This window comes from Dermacentor albipictus, chromosome 9, assembly GCF_038994185.2.
Source record: "Dermacentor albipictus isolate Rhodes 1998 colony chromosome 9, USDA_Dalb.pri_finalv2, whole genome shotgun sequence".
Lineage (NCBI taxonomy): Eukaryota > Metazoa > Arthropoda > Arachnida > Ixodida > Ixodidae > Dermacentor > Dermacentor albipictus.
In genome coordinates, this window is record NC_091829.1 from 50,415,693 (window position 1) to 50,435,081 (window position 19,389).

Here is a 19,389-nt window from a genome sequence, read left to right on the forward strand (position 1 = left end):
TAATCTTGATTTCTTTTACTGTTTAGCTCGGGGGCTCCTGTGCATATACAGGCGGAACTGGCAATCGCTTTTCAGAGCAACCACTGCACAAAAACTTATGAATTATTTTGAATTTCAAAGAAAAGGTTAAAATGTAGTGATTTTCGAAACCGATATTATATTTACATTGTCTACTTTCTGTACGCAAACTTGAAAAAATTGACAAAATTCCAAGAAACAAAACTGGCGTGTAGAAATCTACTTCAGCAACTAAAAACGATATTGCGATTCTGCTAACTGCAATTAATAATACATCTAAAGCGGACAGCAATGATACATCATAGGCCACCCTGGTATATACCACTAATTAATTTGTCAATGTTGCATTAGCAACACCGTTGCAAATATTGCAAGAAATACACATAAGTTGAAAATTTGCGCATAAAGGTTGTTCGTTTTTCATGCTCCAAAGCATGCAGTTTAGAGAAGTGCGCATTTGTTTTGCATGGCTGAGTTGATGATTTGTGAACTTCATGTTTCTATTATTTTATTCAAGTTTACTGACTTCCTGCAATACTTGTGAAAAATTGCATTGTATAAATCAAAATTCTATTTCGTGCAGTCACTGCAATTTAACTTTCTCTCTTAAAGGCCACAAATTTGATTCAAATCGGTTTAGCGGTTTTCTCATAAAAGCATTCCTGCCTTTTACATGCATTTGAGTAGACGGTATTGGAGAAAGGCTCGAGTTAAAGCTTCCTAAACAATGGGTCACGCCGGTTCTGTAGGAAACCCACGAAACAGAAGCCTGACTTATCCGCAAGACCATGGTCACGGTGTTGCAGAAAAAAAAAGAAAACACGGCCATGAAAAACATATTCGACGGAAGCTTCGCGGGAGCCATTATCTCCGCCAGACATCTCTCCGGAATGCCGACGCGCTGTCCGACGAAGTGTCTAGCGAAATCGTCGATTCATTGCTAGTGCAGAGAGTAGTTGGCCATCTCCGAGATCACGCTGATACATAAGCGTACTCGTTTCCATGTACCGAAGGTAGGCGTCGGCCTCTGGGTGTGCTTCTTTTCCTTCAGTTGTGCGTCATTCTTAGTTGTTTTCTTTAGTCGTGCTTCATGGCATACGTAATGACGCGACTTTCGAAATCTTTGAGGTTGATACGCCATGTGATGGCAAAAAAAAAAAGGAAATTGAGCGAAATGTCCCTTATTTCTGGGTATGGTGCTAAGCGAGTAAATATAAAAATCCGACGCTGCGAACGCGTGTTTTGGTTCTTCTCTTCAGGCACCCAAATTCCGTGCGCGCGTGCCCAAGTGCGCTCCTTTGTCTTCGTGGTATGAATCACAGCATTGTTTTATGACTTTGCTTTGTTGACCCACAGTAAGTGATTCCTGTCTTGTTTTTAATTCCTGAAGATGTTGCACTTGGTGGTTTCTAAAGCCTCGCTTTCTCACAGGTTTTAATTAATTAATTTATTTATCCTAAATACCCTAAAATGCAGATAGATGGATTGTAGAGGGGAGTGCTTACAAAGGAACGGTAAGTTATACAAAGTTATACAAAAGAAGCGGTAATACAAAAAACCATTAAGGCAGAATAGAAGAAATATCAACAAAGCAAAAAACAAAAACAAAAAAACAAAAAATGAACAGCGTGATACAAGCAAAACGACTGGCAAAAATGCACAGTTAGTTACAATGAAAAAATGCAAATAAGGATTGTCTGAACAAAGCATGATCTGTGATGGACACGAGATTGGCAGGAAGGTGGTTCCAGTCCCAGGAGGTGCTTGGTATGAAAGGGTGTAGGAATGTGTTTGTGCGAGAGGATGCATACCCCACTTTAATAATGTGATCGACCCGCGATGAAAAGCACGTAGGTGGAGTTATGAGCTCAGTGTCTAGATGATGATGATGGTAGACTTCTTGAAATAGACGTAAGCGGAAAACTTTTCTGCATATAGATAACTGAGACAACGCTAAATTGGCTATCATTGCTGTTATGGTGGATGTACGAAAATATTCGGCTAGTATGAAACGTGTTGTGTTATACTGAATCAGTTGCAGTGCATTAATAAGGTTATCACGGTAAGGATTCCAAACACCAGCGGCATGTTCTAATTTGTAGCGCACAAGCGTTTTATAAAGACGCAATCATGGTTCTGTTTGGGACTTACTGAAATTTCGACGTAAGTATCCTAGAATTCGATTTACGTTAATAATTATTACGGTGACACGTGAGTTTTCTATGTTAGACCAGACATTATATTGATTCCGAGATAACGATAGCATGAAACTTGTTCGAGTGTACTACATTAACGTTTATAAGTTGGGTGGCCTTTGTTGGTGCGAGAAACAGGCTTTAATTTGCATTTATTAACGTTTAATTCCATAAGCCACTTATCGCACCAGTCCATTATGGAACATAAGTCAGATTGCAATATGATTTCATCGTGCTCACTACATATTTCGCGATATTTAACACAATCATCGGTGCAAAGGTGAATATAAGAAGAAACACAACTTGGTAGATCATCAATGTATATTAAGAAAAGCAATGGACCTAAAACTGAGCCCTGAGGCACGCCAGATGAAAGATACCATGGTGAAGAATCGTGATTGTCAACCGTGACATAGTGAAGTCGATTGTTAAGAAAGCATTCTTTACATGTTAGTAATTTAATGTCTAAGTTCAGTGCTAAAAGTTTGGCCATAAGTAGTGTGTGGCATACTTTATCGAACGCTTTCGCGAAAGCGTTTGATAAGGTATGCCACACACTACTCATGCTGTTAACGACCAAGCGCTCTCAAGCTCTCGATGTTGCCATTAGTTCTTTTCATGTTTCAGTTAATGTGAAGTCCAATAGAACGCGCAAAATAAGCAAAAATAGCAGCCATAAGATTAAGAAACTACGAGAACTTGCCGAACCAGCTGCATGTATGAGTTTACGCGCCTTTTATATACATAGAAACCGTCAAGGAGGTGCTGCCGCCTAACTAAAATTCAGGGAAACAACGTTTTGACGTTGTTATTGCCTCCGTGATTGGGCATTGTGATAACGGCGTGACATTCGTTTCACTTTCCGCCTTGTTTATTAAGTACTGATCGTTCGACTGGCCTAGTTTTCTCCTAAAAGCTTCCAGTAGAACGTCGTTACGTTGACGTGGTTACAATGCTGGTAAGCTTCGTTGTGTAAATAGTATGCAATTTGGTGCAAGAAAAGTAGGGAAACGACAAAAAACGTAGACGTACAAAAACAATGTTCACAGGTCAGAAAATTTCGTTACGGGAATTCATCGTTAGTTTTTTTTGTTTCTTATTATTTTTTCTTCTTCTTTAACTTAGGTAGGACGTTAGGCAGTATAATAGCTAGAGCTTGGCGGCACAAACCGCCAAGACAATGTAAATATAATATCGGTTTCGGGAATCACTTTCTTTTCTTTGAAGTTTTCTTTGAAAGTTTTCTTTGAAATTCAAAATAATTCAAATGTTTTTGTGCAGTGGTTGCTCTGAAATGCGATTGCCAGTTTCGCCTGTATATACACAGGAGCCCCCGAGCTAAACGGTAAAAGAAATTAAGATTGCAGTGGTACACCACATCCGCGGGTAATGAACTCCAAGGGACGATTGTTATTAAAAAAAGAATAATTACAAATGTTACTGCAGAACTCATCTCATCATGACTGTCGATAGTAACGCTCAGCATTCGAGCATGCACCAACGCACCATGTTTCTGAAGTCGCGTTTCTTTAACATCTGTAGTTGTCATTCTGAGACTTCCGTTGGTGTGGTAATGTTTGGCCTAATCCAGTGTCCTATCATGTTCGTATAGCATTCACTTGCCATAGTAAGGCTTGAACAGGGTGGCTTGACGACAACTGTATGAGGTCGACTGACTCATACACAAGACTCAGCACAAGTGTCGCATAAACACGCATTTCCTATAACACAGGTGCAGAGGCAAAAATATTGCTTCGCAAAGTCTTCAAAAAGTTTCGTCCTAACAAAGAAATCCGTTTTCAAAACACGTTATAGGGATTTATAATCGAAAATACGTTATATCTAAAGTGCAAAGAAAGCTTGGAAGCACGTTCGCATGTTCACGAAAGCACCCAGGTTTTCTTGTACGAAAAGGTTGGTCAGATAGAAATAAATAAAACAAGAACCCTTACTAAATGAAGGATGGATGGATGGATGAATGGATGGATGGATGGACGGATGGACGGATGGACGGATGGCTGGATGGATGTTATGAGCAGCCCCTCTGGAACGGAGCGGGGCTTACGCCCCCAAGCTCTTGCTATTATACAGCCTAATGCCCTACCTAGGTTAAAAAAGAAAAAAAAAACATCATGAATTCCAACAACCAAATTTTGTTACACCCTATTGCGAACTATGCTTTTGCGAACTTTCACCTGCGTTTTGTAAAACGCCACCTGACGGAAACTGCCTGACTAAGCAGCGACAAAGCGATGAAAAAATGAAGGGGCAGGTGGCTTTGAACCTTCTAACGCACGCTTTCGCTATTCGTGGTTTTGACCTGCCGCTGTTCAGAGCGCTCGGCTGCCACTTCGACCGGCTGCTGTTTTCAAAAATCAGGTTTATATGTCTACCACAATAGATTTCGCGACCTCCTTCTTACGACTTTCTTGCCATTTCAAGAGATGCTGCTGCAACCAGCTGAAAGCTGAGTCCTTGAAATTGATAAATCCCTGGGAATATACCAATCTATGCGATAGTTTCATCGCAAATTGCTTTATACTAGCCAAAAAAGCCTCCAAAATTTGAACGTTTCCATAGACTCCCTACTTCAAACTTCAGCGGCAATTCGAAACAGGTTTTCGGCCTAGGTAACGGTAGTGCTTGCATGACATGTAAGGCAAGGCGCGTAGAGCCCATTTACAGGACAATATTCTGAAACAAGTCTGATCACGGCCGCAGGCAGACCTGTGACGCATCAGAGGGTGCTAAGTATACCTGGGTCCGGACAGGCCGCCATTACAATCTGGACTTGGCAAGGTTTAACGCTAGAACGTCATCTAGCGAGGCGAGTCTAGAAGTGCTATTGGGTGAATTATGGGTGAATTAGCGAGCAGTAAATGGGATATAATAGGGCTCAGTGAGTTTAGGAAGAAAAAAGAAGCATATACAGTGCTAAAAAGCGGGCACATCCTGTGCTACCGGGGCTTAGCGGAGAGGCGAGAGCTAGGAGTCGGATTCCTGGTTGATAAGGATATAGCTGGTAACATACAGCAATTCTATAGCATTAACGAGAGCGTACATGTCTTGCTGTGAAACTTAATAAGAGGTACAAATTGAAGGTCGTACAGGGCTACGCCCCGACACCCGGTCATGGAAGTTGAAAGATTCTATGAAGACATGGAATCAGTGATGGGTAAAGTAAAAACAAAAGACACTATACTGATGGGTGACTTCAATGCCAAGGTAGGCAAGAAGCAAGCTGGAGACAAGTCAGTGGGGAAATATGGCATAGGCTCTAGGAATAGCAGCGTAGGGTTATTTGTAGAGTTTGCAGAACAGAATAGTATGTGAATAATGAATACTTTCTTCCGCAAGCGGGATAGCCGAATTCGAACATGGAGGAGCCCAAATGGCGAGACTAGAAATGCAATAGACTTCGTACTCTGCGCTAACCCTGGCATCATACACGATGGGGACGCGCTCAGCAAGGTGCGCTGCAGTGACCATAGGATGGCAAGATGTCGAATAAGCCTAGGCTTGAGGAGGGAACGGAAGAAACTGGTACATAAGAAGCGAATCAATCAGTTAGTGGTAAGAGGGAAACTACAGGAATTCCAGATCAAGCTACAGAACAGATATTCGGCTTTAACTCAGGAAGAGGACCTTAGTGTCCAAGCAATGAACGACAATCTTATGGGCATCACTAAGCAGTATGCAATAGAAGTCGGTTGTAACTTCGTTAGATAGGATTCCAGTAAGCTATCGCAGGAGACGAAATATCTGATTAAGAAATGGCAGTGCATGAAAGCCTGTAACCCTACAGCTAGAATAGAACTGGCAGAACTTTCCAAGCTAATCAACACGCGTAAGACAGCTCACATAAGGAAGTATAATATTGCTGCGGAACAGTATTTGCGATCCCGAAGAGGCGAGCAGTGTGAAGACGAGACGACGATTAGAGGCTAGCGCGGGCTATTGCCTCTTGGCCAAGTGCGGCGTATATTATTGTAAATATACTTGTATATAGCTTTTCGTCTGTGTCTTCCTACTTAACAATATGGATAGAATTGAACGTGCTCTTAGGAATGGAGGAAGCCTAAAAGCCGTGAAGAAGAAACTAGGAATTGGCAAGAATCTGATGTATGCGTTAAGAGCTAAATCTGGCAATATCGTTACTAATATGGATGAGATAGTTCAAGTGGCTGAGGAGTTCTATAGAGATTTATACAGTACCAGTGGCACCCACGACGATAATGAAATAGAGAATAAATAATCTAGAGGAATTTGGCATTCCACAAGTAACGCCCAAAGAAGTGGAAGCTATGCAAAGGGGGAAGGCAGCCGGGAAGGATCAGGTAACAGCAGATTTGTTGAAGGAGGGTGGGCAGATTCTTCTAGAAAAACTGGCTAATCTGTATACGCAATGCCTCATGACCTCGAGCCTACCGGAATCTTGGAAGAACGCTAACATAATCCTAATCCATAAGAAAGGGAACGCCAAGGACTTGAAAAATTATAGTCCGATCAGCTTACTGTCCATTCCCTACAAAGTATGTACCAAGGTAATCGCAAATAGAAACAGGAACACCTTAGACTTCTGTCAACCAAATGACCATCCAGGATTCCGTAAAGGCCAATGAACAATCAACCATATTCACACTATCAATCAGGTGCCAGAGAAATGTGCGGAATATAAGCAACCCCTTTATGTATAGCTTTCATTGATTACTAGAAAATGTTTGATTCAGTCGAAACCTCAGCAGTCATGGAGGCATTACGGAGTCAGGATGTAGACGAGCCATATGTAAAAATACTGAAATATATTTATGGCGTCTCCACAGCCACAGTAGTCCTACATAAAGAAAGAAACAAAATCCCAATAAAGACTGTTCTTTTCAAGTTTTGTTAAATGTGAAGCCCAATATATTGCGCTAAATAAGGGAGAATAGCCACCATAAGATTGAGAAATTCCGAGAACGCGCGTTTTCTAAATAAAAGCGGTCAAGGAGGTGCTGCCACATGACCTAAGTTTAAGAAAACAATGTTTTGACATTGTTATAGAATGCGTGATTTAGCATTGCCTTGGCGTCGTGATGCTGGTTTCGCTTTCCGGCTCGTCTCACGAGTACTGAGCGTTCGATTGACCTTGCTTTTTGTGAAAAGCTTCCGGAATGTCATTACGTTGAAATGATCGCAGTGCTGGGAAGCTTCGCTGTGTAAATCGTATGCAATTAAGTAGTTTATGGCCTGACGCCTGATACCGCCGCCACTTTAGGAGTTCTAGTTCGCGTCAACCTTTTTTTCATTGTTTGTAAACGGAAGTTACCCAGGTGGTGGTGCCATCTGACGGAAGTTTTAAAAAGTGTTCGGACGCTATCTTGTCTGATCCGCACGCGCCAGACTTGAATTTGCACTTGTACTTCTCGGTTGGAGGCCCGCAGGGCACAGGTGCCTCAGCATCGAAGCAATAGCTCTCAGGAGCTCCGTGCGCCGAATTGTGCTGGTTGGACCCAGAGCAGGCATAAGGTAGCCCGCTTGCAGAAGCCATCAGCTGCAATTCGTTCACGACAGGAGCGCTGCTTGACGTCTTCGTCGTTGTCGCATGCCTCGGCGGCAATGCAAAGTCATTTTGCTGTAATCAGCCATCGTTTGTGGTATCGCGAAGGATAACGATCACTTGAGGCCTTGCTATCGCGAACGAAAGCGTGGAGTAGTGATGAAAGCAAGGACAAGCGTCTATTTTCACGAAAACCGGGTGCTGTAATTCGCAACGCCTCGCCACTGCTAAGTTGTCGATCCAGCTGCCCGAGGAACCAGGGGTGGTGTGCACCAGTACCGTACCCGGGATTTATTTTTCGGGGTGGGGGGGCAACCCAAGGTATTTTTCTATACAAGTACTTTACAAGTACTTTACAAGTACAAACGTGAATAATGCCTAGCCTGTGCCATAAGGAACCGTATACCCAGAAAAAAGAAATGAAATAAGGTGTATGTCACAGGTAGGCCTATCAGATGCACCTCTACGTTGCTTGACAAAGATGGAACCACATCAAATGAACTTGCGCAGGAAAGAAGCGTACGAAGTACGCTGTCAAGAACAAGTAAACAAGCGAGTCTAAAATAAACATTTCTAGTAGCGCTTCTTGAATTAGGTCTGGAAGCGTTATAGAGAAATATATATTTCCGGTACAATCACACATCTTTTGAATCCCTCGTTTACTGCTCCACCAAGGGCCAAAATCGACTTGTATTGCTATTTGGGAAGGTGCCTAACGATGCCTGGCCGCTGGTCCCGTAAAACCCCGTAGAGGGCCGGACGCTATGGTTCTAGATGCACTGCGCCCACTGCAGGAGGCTAGAAAAAAACCCCACATAAACACATCGGTGAAGTGGCTACGTCAGGAGGCTTGACTGATAACTGTAGAAGCGTCATTCAAAACTCACGGAATCATTCTCCACTTCCGACGGCGTTTTCTCTACTTCTTTTTGAATAAAAAGATCTCGATGCATAAATATTCTCACAAACATGGCTAACTTGTTAATTTTTGCTTTTCTTGCCTCTTTGGCTGTTGCCTCGGCTCTCTCCATTATTAGATCGCGTAATTTCTGAACTCCTTGAATGCGACTATTGTTTCCAGTTGTCAATTTGTGCTACAAGTGCTGTAGAATTAGGGGAAAACCAGGTGAGGTAACGTATGACATTCATATCGCTTATGGGTTTAATGGTTATTGCAAAGTTTGATGACGGACGCTGCTTGGCATCATCTTATTTTCCACCTTTCTAAGCCATGTCATGGGTATACGGTTCCCAGAATCTGCCAGCGTCACTGCGAGCCATCACTCGAAGAAGTAATGAGGCAAAAGAAAAAGTTTAAACTCAGCTGGCTTTTTTTTCCGCCAGAGCTCGTTCCAGGGGCATACAGCGCGCTTACTAGGAACTGAATCCCTTTCCTGGTGCCTGGATGAGTCTAAACAAAGAACGTTGAACTAAGGAAGTAACAGCGAGGCCCGTGACCGTTGCAATAGATGGTGAAAGCTAAATGCATCTCGAGTTAATCGCGCGGGCACCGATCGATGAGAAAACTGTCCTTCACACCCCAGGAGATGCCGATAACTACCGCCATGCAAAAGGCGTAAAAGAGGCAGGAAAATGTTCATCCCCGAATAGCTGGGAAGTACCAAGCTTGAGTTGGCGGCGCTTCAGGAATGTGTATGAGGAGTGGTGGCGTGGACCGGGGGTGGGGCGGAGGTATGCCATTTCATTTCGAAAGGGGGGGAATATTAAAGAAACATTACCACCAGGAAATTGCCCAAAGCCTTTTATGCGTCAGTGTATATTGTGAACATTCGCGTTGCGGGTGTATGAAGTCTTGCGATAAAAGTTGGCACAGCGCTAAGAATGAAGTCAGTGGCGCAGCTGTCACGGGAGACGATTGATGATGTAGATAAGAATAAGGGAGCAGCGTAGCGGATGATGTCATTGACACAGGTGGCGCAGTACCAACTCACACAGATAGCGCAGTGCGGAGTGGATGGCTTCAGCCACCGACGTAACTCGGTGCTCGGAGAAGCACGTAATTAGTTCTGTATATGCGCTTGGAAACAGCAGTCGGTGCTTCTTCGCTCTGAATTAGTATGGACAGAGCGGCTTCTTCTCGTGATCCTGCAACTGAACGGATAGTACGGTGATGCAATGGAAGCGCCGTCTAGAACAACGCGAGTTTACCGACCCCCAAATCGACGCCGAACGCTAAACCAGGGCCACACGTTCTGGGCAACAGATTCGAGGTATATGTGCGCAGGTGACCGCGAAGAGCATGTAACTGGACTAGCGACAAGACGAGCTGCGATACCTACGTTTCAAGGCGGCCTGGAATTCGAACCGTGAAAATTTTAAGCGTCCACTTCTACAAAGCGCCCAGCAGCACAAATCTGCGACCGATATCTTCAGACTTTGTGGTACAGCGCGAAGCAGGGAGAAGGTACGCAAGAAAAACGAGGACAAGCGGTTAACAAACGATGGAAAGGGTGCCCCAGAATTATAAATGTAACATAGAAGGGTGATGGTTTGGGCAGGTGGGTTTCCCATTTTACACTGTGCGGCACAGCGCGAAGCATGGACAACAGACTCAAGAAAGGACTTAAGCGCTTGTCCTCATTTTTCTTGCGTCCCTTGTCCCTGCTTCGCGCTGTACCACACAGCATAATATGGGAAACCAACTAGCCCAAACCATCACCCTTCTAAGTTACGATATCTTCAATCGGGAATTTACTGACAGCCCCTTCGCCTACGATTTCTCCTTGTGTGCCCCCGTGGGACCTTAGCGGGACATGCAGTTAATTTCCTAGCATTGGGATCAAGTGCTGGAACTGGAATTTCCAGCCTCCGACGAGACTACCTGCGGGGTTTGCAATTCGTGCAAGGGCCCTATGGTAAAGGACAGGGTTCCTCACTACAGAAGAATAATTAGATAAAGAATGATGGCAGAAATAGGCAAAAGCACGCTCATCCGAAGTACGGGTTCACATCGTGGTACGAGGGTCGTTTTCTTTTTTTTTTTGGTGACACGCAAGCGAGACGACGGATAACTGAACTACGAAAAGTATAATAATGTCGAAATGGTAAATATGAGAACTCAAGACCAATACAATAACAAAACGATGGTGATATATGCCTCTAAATACGGTATTGTTCAGTGGTGCTGCTAACACACTGTTTTACGTTCTTTGTTAGGGTGGTGCATGGAGCGCTGACACAATTTTTAACTGTTTTAGTTTTGGTTGGGGTCTTCCGATATCTCTCGTGCCACTTTGTTACGGTTATTATATATGGGACGTGTAGCAGACATTCTGTTTGTAATTCGACATTGTGTCATCTCCCTTTCATGTTGTAGAAATTAGTGTCTGCTAATATACCAGAAATTCATATATTACAATAAATTCAACCAGAGACGCATCTAAAACGATCAAAGAGCATTCTTACAATTCTACGGTCACTTCCACGTATTAATTGCCATAAGTGGGCGTCTTAAAAACAGAAATAACTATACAACGTACTTATAAGCAACCCATAGATGAGACTTTAAATATAACTTCCTTGCGTATTCGAGCGAAAGACGCTGCTATTTCTTATCTGCGAGTATTTCTATTTACTGCGTCTTTCTTAGAACTTCAACCAGACAGTTCTATTCTCATTTTCTGCTTCCAGAAATTATCTACCCCCTCTCCGCGTCTCCATTTCTTGAGCATAGACTTTGACGGTAAGTATTGCAAGGTGCCTGCAATCTCTCAGTCCTGTTTTGCTGTTTGCGTGGTTGTCCATTTTGCACACAATATATTGCAAGATGCTGTGCTTTTGAGCAAATCCAATGGAGGTTTACTGGTACACGATGGCTGTCGTACTTTCTTTGGTGAAGCTGTCTTGGTTAATAAGAATTGCGTGAGTAACTCGGCTTTTAGCAAAGGTGAATGTCCTGTATTTCGTAACAAACAAGGTAATTTTTATGCAGTCTCTACGCCTTACAAGACGTCACTGTGGATTTTCATTGAGGCAGGGGACGTTATGGAATCTCCGTCAGGACGCTAGTGCACGCTACAGCAGGAAAATGCGTGGGAATATGGAAGAAATGCATAAAAGTGAAAACAATTTCTTTAGAATCTTGTGCAACCCTGAAAGTTGTTATACAAGTTTATCACAGCGAAATACCGCCCGCATAAAAATAGACTTTATACAAGATGTTTTTACTGGCTGTGAAAGGCCCGTTGTTATTTTGGAGCACCTATTATTGTGCGATGAATTATTTGGGTGCTCGAGACGTGTCGCCTCCGCTGGTGCCGCCGTGCTGTCAATTGCGCGCGTGGCTATTGAAGTATGTCTCCAGAAACGCAGGATATAAGCAGTGCATTTGGCTACAAAAATTTGGCTGCGCACCCCTGAGCTTCGCACAGTCGGCTCCATCGACCGAGCAGGTTTTCGCCGAACTCTCTAAAATTGTACACAAAATTAGACACGAAAGTGTTCCCAGGAAAGTGAACCTGCGCCTTCATACGTGCGCGACAAGCTTTCGTAGTGCAACTACATTGCACTAAATGAGCTGATAATTCAACGATGTATACTGTGCGGATATATTATAAGTCATGTAAATGTTTGCATGATATTAAGGCATATTTTAGAATTTTCGTTTGGAATGATGTGCTCAAGAGTGCAAATGCAAGATGTAATTAGTTTTAGGAGCTGTATCCAAGCTACCATGATTGCGAGGGCTTAGGTAGGCGTAACTCTATCATTTTTTATTTTAAATTTATTAAGCGCACTCATATATGCTGTATTGTAGAATGACTCGGCTACAAGCCTAAAATAGGTGTGGTATGTATTTCCTAATTAGAGTGGCTTTGACCCGCCGCGGTTGATCAGTGGCTATAATGTTGGGCTGCTGAGCCCGAGGTCGCGGGATCGAATCCCGGCGACGGCGGCCGCATTTCGATGGGGGCGAAATGCGAAAACACCCGTGTGCTTACATTTAGGTGGAGATCCCCAGGTGGTCGAAATTTCCGGAGTCCTTCACTATGGCGTGTCTCATAATAAGAAGGTGGTTTTGGCACGTAAAAGCCCTTAATTTAATCTAGAGTGTCTTTGCCTAACCCAGGCAGTTTTCACTGTGCATGTGTAGCTTAAATAAATCTTGAAATATTAGCCCGAAATAAATCTATATGGAGGTAGTGAACAAATGAAGTTATGGTTGTTAAATGGCAGCAACTCGTTGGCTATGTCAGGTGCCTTATTAGGGGCATCAGGATGAACTGGAATGCAAGTGATTGTTCCTCATGACCCATATTCATGGTGCACACATACCCAGGAAATGGGACATTTGATGTTTGCTTCTTTCACTACCACGTGGCGTATCGAGCTCAAAGATTTTAAGAATCGCGACATGTCATATGCCATGGCTCCCAAATAAAGAGAACAGAACAAAAAGAATCACACCCTAAGACTGCCGCTTCCCTCGGTACATGAAAACGAGCGCGCTAATGTATCAGCGTTATCTCGAAGACAGCCAACTACTTGCTCTTCTAGCAATGAATCGACGATTCTGCCAGACACATGGCCTGACAGCTGGTCGTCAATCCGTAGAGATGTCTGGCCGAGATAACGGCTCCCGCGAAGCTTTCGCGGTATTTTTTCTCGAGTGTGTTTTTTTTTTTTTTTTAGTCTTGCACGGCGGTGGCCAGGCGCTTGCGGATACGTCGGGCTTCTGTTTCGTGGCTTTCCTATAGGACCGGCCTGACCCATTGATTAAGAATCTCTCGGGCCTGTCTCCGATGCCGGCTACTGAAATACATGTAAAACACAGGAATAAGAAAACCGCCGCACTGATTTCAATGAAATTTGTTGCATTTAGCAAAGAAACCTAAATTGCAGTCACTGAGCCAATATAATTTTGATTTAGATCACGAAATTTTTTACAAGATTTGCAGGAAATCGGTAAACTTGAAAAAAAAAGAATAGAAGCACGAAGTTTGCAAATCCGCAACTCAGCCATGCAATACAAATACGCATTTCTATAAACTGCGTCTTTTGCAGCATCAAAATTGAACAAATTTATGCGCGAATGTATAACTTATGTGTATCTGTTACAATGCTTTGAAGGGTTTTGAATATGCAATATTCACAAATTAATGTTAAATTTCAGGGCGACCTAGGATATAGCATTGTTGTCCGCTTTAGATGTAGTATTAAGGGCAGTTTACAGAATTGCGATACCGTGTTTAGTTACTGAGATGGAGTTGTAAACGTAAAGATTGTTTCTTTAAATGTTGCGATTTTTTAAATCTACGTAAATAAAGCAGGCAGCTTAAATAAAGTATCGCTTTCTGAAATCACTGCAATTTGATGTTTTCTTTATATTTCAACATAAATCATAAGATTCGGCGCAGTGGCTGCTCTGAAAAACGATTGCCTATTTCGCATGTATCTAAATAGGAGCCCCTGAGCTCTGAAACATTAGCTCGCGCCTAACTCTAATGCAGCTTAATCGAATACATGTAAAACGCGGAAAGGCATTTCCGAGATAACGACTGCGCCGGCTTTAATTAAGTTTGCTGCATTTAAAAGAGAAAGTTAAATTCCAGAGACACTTAAAATCGGTATTTTGATTTAGGGCCCGAATACTTTAAAAGGGACATTAAAAAGTTGGTAAAATTTAAAGAAAATGGAAGCCCGAAGTTCACAAACTCGTACCTCTGTGCTAAGAACAGATATCGCAGTACTGTGAACTGAATCCGTTAGAGCATCCAAAGCGGACATATCTTGAGTTTATATCTTACGTGAATCTGTTACATCGTTTGCAGGGGTTTTGCAAAAGGCCAACTGACATACTAGCGGTGAATTTGACAGCCATGTATAATGCATGAATTTTGTCCGCTTTATATGCACTATTTGATGCAATTTACAGAATTGTGATATCGGTTTTCGTTGCTGGGTTACAGAGTTGTAAACTTGATAGTTTCATTGTCTCTAGATTAGCGATCTTCAACTAGCTTTATTAAAAAATTGGTGGCCTAAATAAAAAATTGCCGCCAACACTGACTACTGTTTATTTCGAAAGCAACAAACCTCTTAAAATTTGGTGAAGTGGTTGCCGAGAAGAACGATTACTCATTTCGCATGTATTTATAGGAGGCTCCGAGCTAAAGGTTCTCTTATGTTCGAGTGAGAACGGTATATTTGTTCGTAGGATACTTTTTTCAAGCTCCTTAGGACGGAAGGGAAGAAGAGAAAGGGAGAAGCTAGGAATGTTATTCAGAAGAGCGTTTGGTTCGCTAAAAAATTATGAAAGCCTACTTGTTGAATTATATAACTTCCACATAAAATAATTTAGAAGATGGTACTTTAGTGTGTACCGGAAAATTGCAAAATGGTACGCTGCAAGTCGCGTTACAGTCGTTCTGTTCTTCTGTAATTATTCTTCATATAATGCTGAAGTATCATCAAGATAATCCCTGACAATCTAAGAAATTTACAGCCTGTGTACTACCTTACAAAATCCAGCAGTATCTCCAGCAAAACTGTTTCTGTCGAGCTGTTGCAGTAGGAATTTGGATTCCTAGTAATATTAACGCAAAGCTTAAACCTTTCCTGCTTATGATTTTGCAAAGTATGCATGCTTGAACCCCATTTCCTCTCCATTGAAAGCCAGTGACACGTCTCGCTCTTACAAGACACCAAACAGCTTTAGTATAATCAATCAATCAATCAATCAATCAATCAATCAATCAATCAATCAATCAATCAATCAATCAATCAATCAATCAATCAATCAATCAATCAATCAATCAATCAATCAATCAATCAATAGAATCGTTATTTCCAACGACAGCTAGGAGTCCCTCTGGCGAAAAGCGGTAATAACACCACTTGAAGATGCCTAAATGCTGGCACACATGACGGCGGTAATAAAATTTATACTTTCAAAAACAAATTTTTAATATTAGAATAAAAAATGCAGTGAAAAATAAATTAAAGAGAGGTGCAAATACAACAATGGAACAATAGAACAATGAGGTAAACATATAAGCACGCTCCAGGACGGTTGTACATTGTCGCTGAAATATTCAATCTTCACATGAACACATATCATGAAATGACGAAAAGGCGATACAAAGAATAATGAAACATCCTTGATCATGTTCGGACAGTATATTAAAATTAGATTACACAAGAGTTAGAAAAAATTCACGACTTCGTTATTTTTTTTAAACGTAGAAAAGTTGGCGTCTTTCTCTTCATATTTATTAAGTAGGAACGGCAGTGTGAATCTAAGAGACAGCAAAAAAATAGGTCGTGTGGGAACGTGGAACAAGATGCTTGTCGGCGCTGCGGGTACGTGAATCAGTGTAATGCATCCATAACGCTCGCATAACGCTGTAAATGAAACTGCGCACAAGCCTCACGTAACGTGCGCCATTTATAAAACAAATATGAAGTCGTTGCCTAGTTCAGTTGGCCGATAATGGGGATACCTACTACATGCCTTGTATTACGTCTGAACATATGTGAAAAGGCAGTATTGACTAATTTCTACAAGCTCCATTATTACGCCGGAGAATGCTGATTTGCTGCTGCGGGGAAGCAATTAATGTTTCTTTCGTTATGCTGATGTCATGAGCATTCACCATTTCAACGGCGGTCCATTCAGTTGATAATATACACCGAAAATTATCCAGTATATAAAGTGCCTCTCAACAATTTCTTGTTTGAAAAACAAAGGAACACAAGTATAATACGAGAAAAGGTAAAACGTGGCAAGTATGAGCGCAAATCTCAGTTTCGAATTCTTTTGAATTAATACGAATCCGTCTTCTATGTTGATTTGTTTACTCGTGATTCAAGCAAGCTAGACATGAATTTTGTTAACACGATGCCATAGTGTGATTAAGTAAAATTCTTCATGGTTCTTGTATTCACTGATTATTGAGTTATCTACAGATAAATGAAAATTAGCGAATATATCAATAGAGTCCTCTCTGACCTTGTTAAGCAAAGGACAAATGTCCTATCTAGCCTAATGCGATGCACTTACTTCGATCTAGTTCTATTTAGATATCTGCATTGATTAGTAAAATAGTTGCTGCATATGACGTGACCCCCTCTGAGAATGTAATCAACTGTATAACCACAAGTGTGCCTGTGCACAGACATCCCTGTATAACATACAAGTATAACAAGTTGTGTTTTTTTTATTATGTGCTACAGAAGGCAGCTTTCGTTCTGTTTCCTACAACTGTCTAAAATTGTGTTTTAGGTGCTCGAGTATTCTAGTATTCTGAGTACAGTGATGAATACGTAAGTGTTTAGTATTTTGTTTGAATTTTAACTTTCTTAGAAGCAATAAAGACTGCCGACAAGATAAGAAATATATACTCGGAATTTTCAAATATAAAGAACATTCACTATTCGGCAGCCGGCTTTCGATGTGGCGAAATGCAAAAACGCCCACGTCCTGAGCACTGAGGGCCCGTTAAAAATTCCCTGTTTCTCAAAATTAATCCTGAGTCCCCCACTACGGCGTGCGCCATAATGAAATCATGGGTTTGAGTCGTAAAACCCAAGAATTCAATTCAACATAACGGATTATAAAACTTTTAAGATGTTGTGTTGACATCCCGTTATGAGGTCTTTTATTTTTCCGTAACTCATGCTGCAAATCTAAAGTTTATCTTGCAAATTTTACCTTCCTTCTTTAACCATAGTAAATATGCTGCACTCATAGTCTGGGCGCAGTAAACTCTACGAATTCTCGCGTATTGAATATTCCATGGTTTACAACATCCTGAAACTCTATAAATAAAGAAACTCAGCATTTCTCTTCTGCAACTGAAATCAATAAGCTATGTATCATAACAATAAAATAAGACTTATCTAATCAGAGGCAAATTCCAATAATTGCTCATGCAGGTTAATAAACTTTGTGGATGACATTTGTTATCCTTGAATCATTCATTCGCTCATTCACGCGGGCAATTATTTGTTTCCGGTAATACAGCCTTTGCACTTATCATGCAATTTTGTATGATGCTTGATATTCCGTATTGTGTTTTTTTTTCTTTCTCGATAACGGTATATTTTACATGAAAGTCTTGAAAGAGCTACGTGAACTGAGTAGACTACTTGTTTTTCGTACGGGTATAAACAGAGACTTCTTTTTAGGCTGACGATTAGCGGTGTATAGCGTTCCATTTAAAATGGTTCACAGTATCTGTCCGGAGCACATTTCTAGCCGCTTTTATAGCACAGGCATGATTGTGCTTCCTGTGCCAGCACTTCTTGCGCGGGCATTTACAACCGCGCGTTCCTACAGCCTGGAAGGGCAGCGTTGCGGAATGTTCATAATTGATAGCTGACGTCGCCATTCTGCTATGCGTTCTCACCAATGCCATATTGATAAGGGTAATTCCATAAGTTTCCGGCTTGACTAATGTCTAATGGCAATTGAACTTAAAGAAATCCGTCACTGTTAATATAATCTTCACTCTCTTCAACACATTTTTCACACCTCTGAACAAACATTTATATGCCCTTCAAAACATGATCTGGATTTTGTCCCTAAAAATATCCGCGGACTCCTTCAGGAATGTTTTTTTTTTTGCCACGAAGATCTTTATTCAGGCTTAAGAAGAGGTAGGCGTTATTGGGTGCACGGACTGGGCGCCAGTCCTTCACTGAAGCCTTTGCAACGCTCGCCCTTTTAACCGTATATCGTTGTTGAGCAGCAGGCCATTGGCAGAATGAAAAATCCTTCGTCTCTTCGAAGAAGACGAAGTGTTTCTCTTGCGGAACACATCTCGCCCGTCTCTGTGTTTTTCTGGACTTCTTACTGCACCTGTGGGGTCTACCGACCCCTCCATCGTGGTGATGGATGTACAACACCCCGAGGATCCTCCCGGTTCCCGTTCACCCGCGGACATCAGTTCAAGGAAGCGAGGAAATACGTCGAGTGGTAGCGAGGACACAGAGCTGTACTGCGCATCAGGTGACGAGTCCTCGGAAGACAGCTTTCGACTTGTCCAGTACCGCAAGGCCAAACGAAGAATTATCAACTCATCTTTGGCGTCCAGCTCGAACACTGTGAAAACAGCTCCTCAGCGATGGCCTCACTCCATCCTGTTTGTGCCACAGAACGCTACCGACAACCTGCGCGTCCTCAACAGGCAAGCACTCTCCGTGTATCTAGAAAACACCGTGCCAAATGAGATCAGGGATGTTAGGATAAATACTAGACGAAACATCCTGGCAATCGATGTGATGAACCCGAGTGCACTGACCATACTACAACATGTAACGCAGCTGGGAAACATCAAGGTCCGATCCATCGTGCCAACGAATGGTGCCACAATAACTGGAGTCATCTATGACATTGACAATGAAATATCTAATCCAGACCTCCCAATTCTCATAAAACCAGCAAGCGAACACAACGTGATTGTGCATGTTGGTCGCCTCGGCAACACGCGTTGTGTGAAGATAACCTTCAAAGGCGACTGCCTTCCACCCTACGTGAAGGTCGGCCACTTTGGCCACCAGGTTCGACCATTTATTCCAAGACCAATGCAATGCTTCAATTGTCAGAAGATTGGACATGTGAAGGGTGTTTGCAGAAATTCGGCCGTGTGCCCTCGATGTGCCGAACCACACTCA

At 42.2% G+C, this 19,389-nt stretch overlaps 1 protein-coding gene across 1 annotated transcript in view; it reads left to right on the forward strand.

Moving 5' to 3' along the window:
- LOC135911934 (uncharacterized) overlaps positions 1 to 19,389 on the forward strand; it is a 111,210-nt gene that overhangs the window by 21,555 nt on the left and 70,266 nt on the right. The window contains exon 3 of the mRNA XM_065444285.2: positions 11,404 to 11,455. The gene's annotated coding sequence lies outside the window, so the exon portion shown is untranslated. The remainder of the gene's footprint in view (positions 1 to 11,403; positions 11,456 to 19,389) is intronic.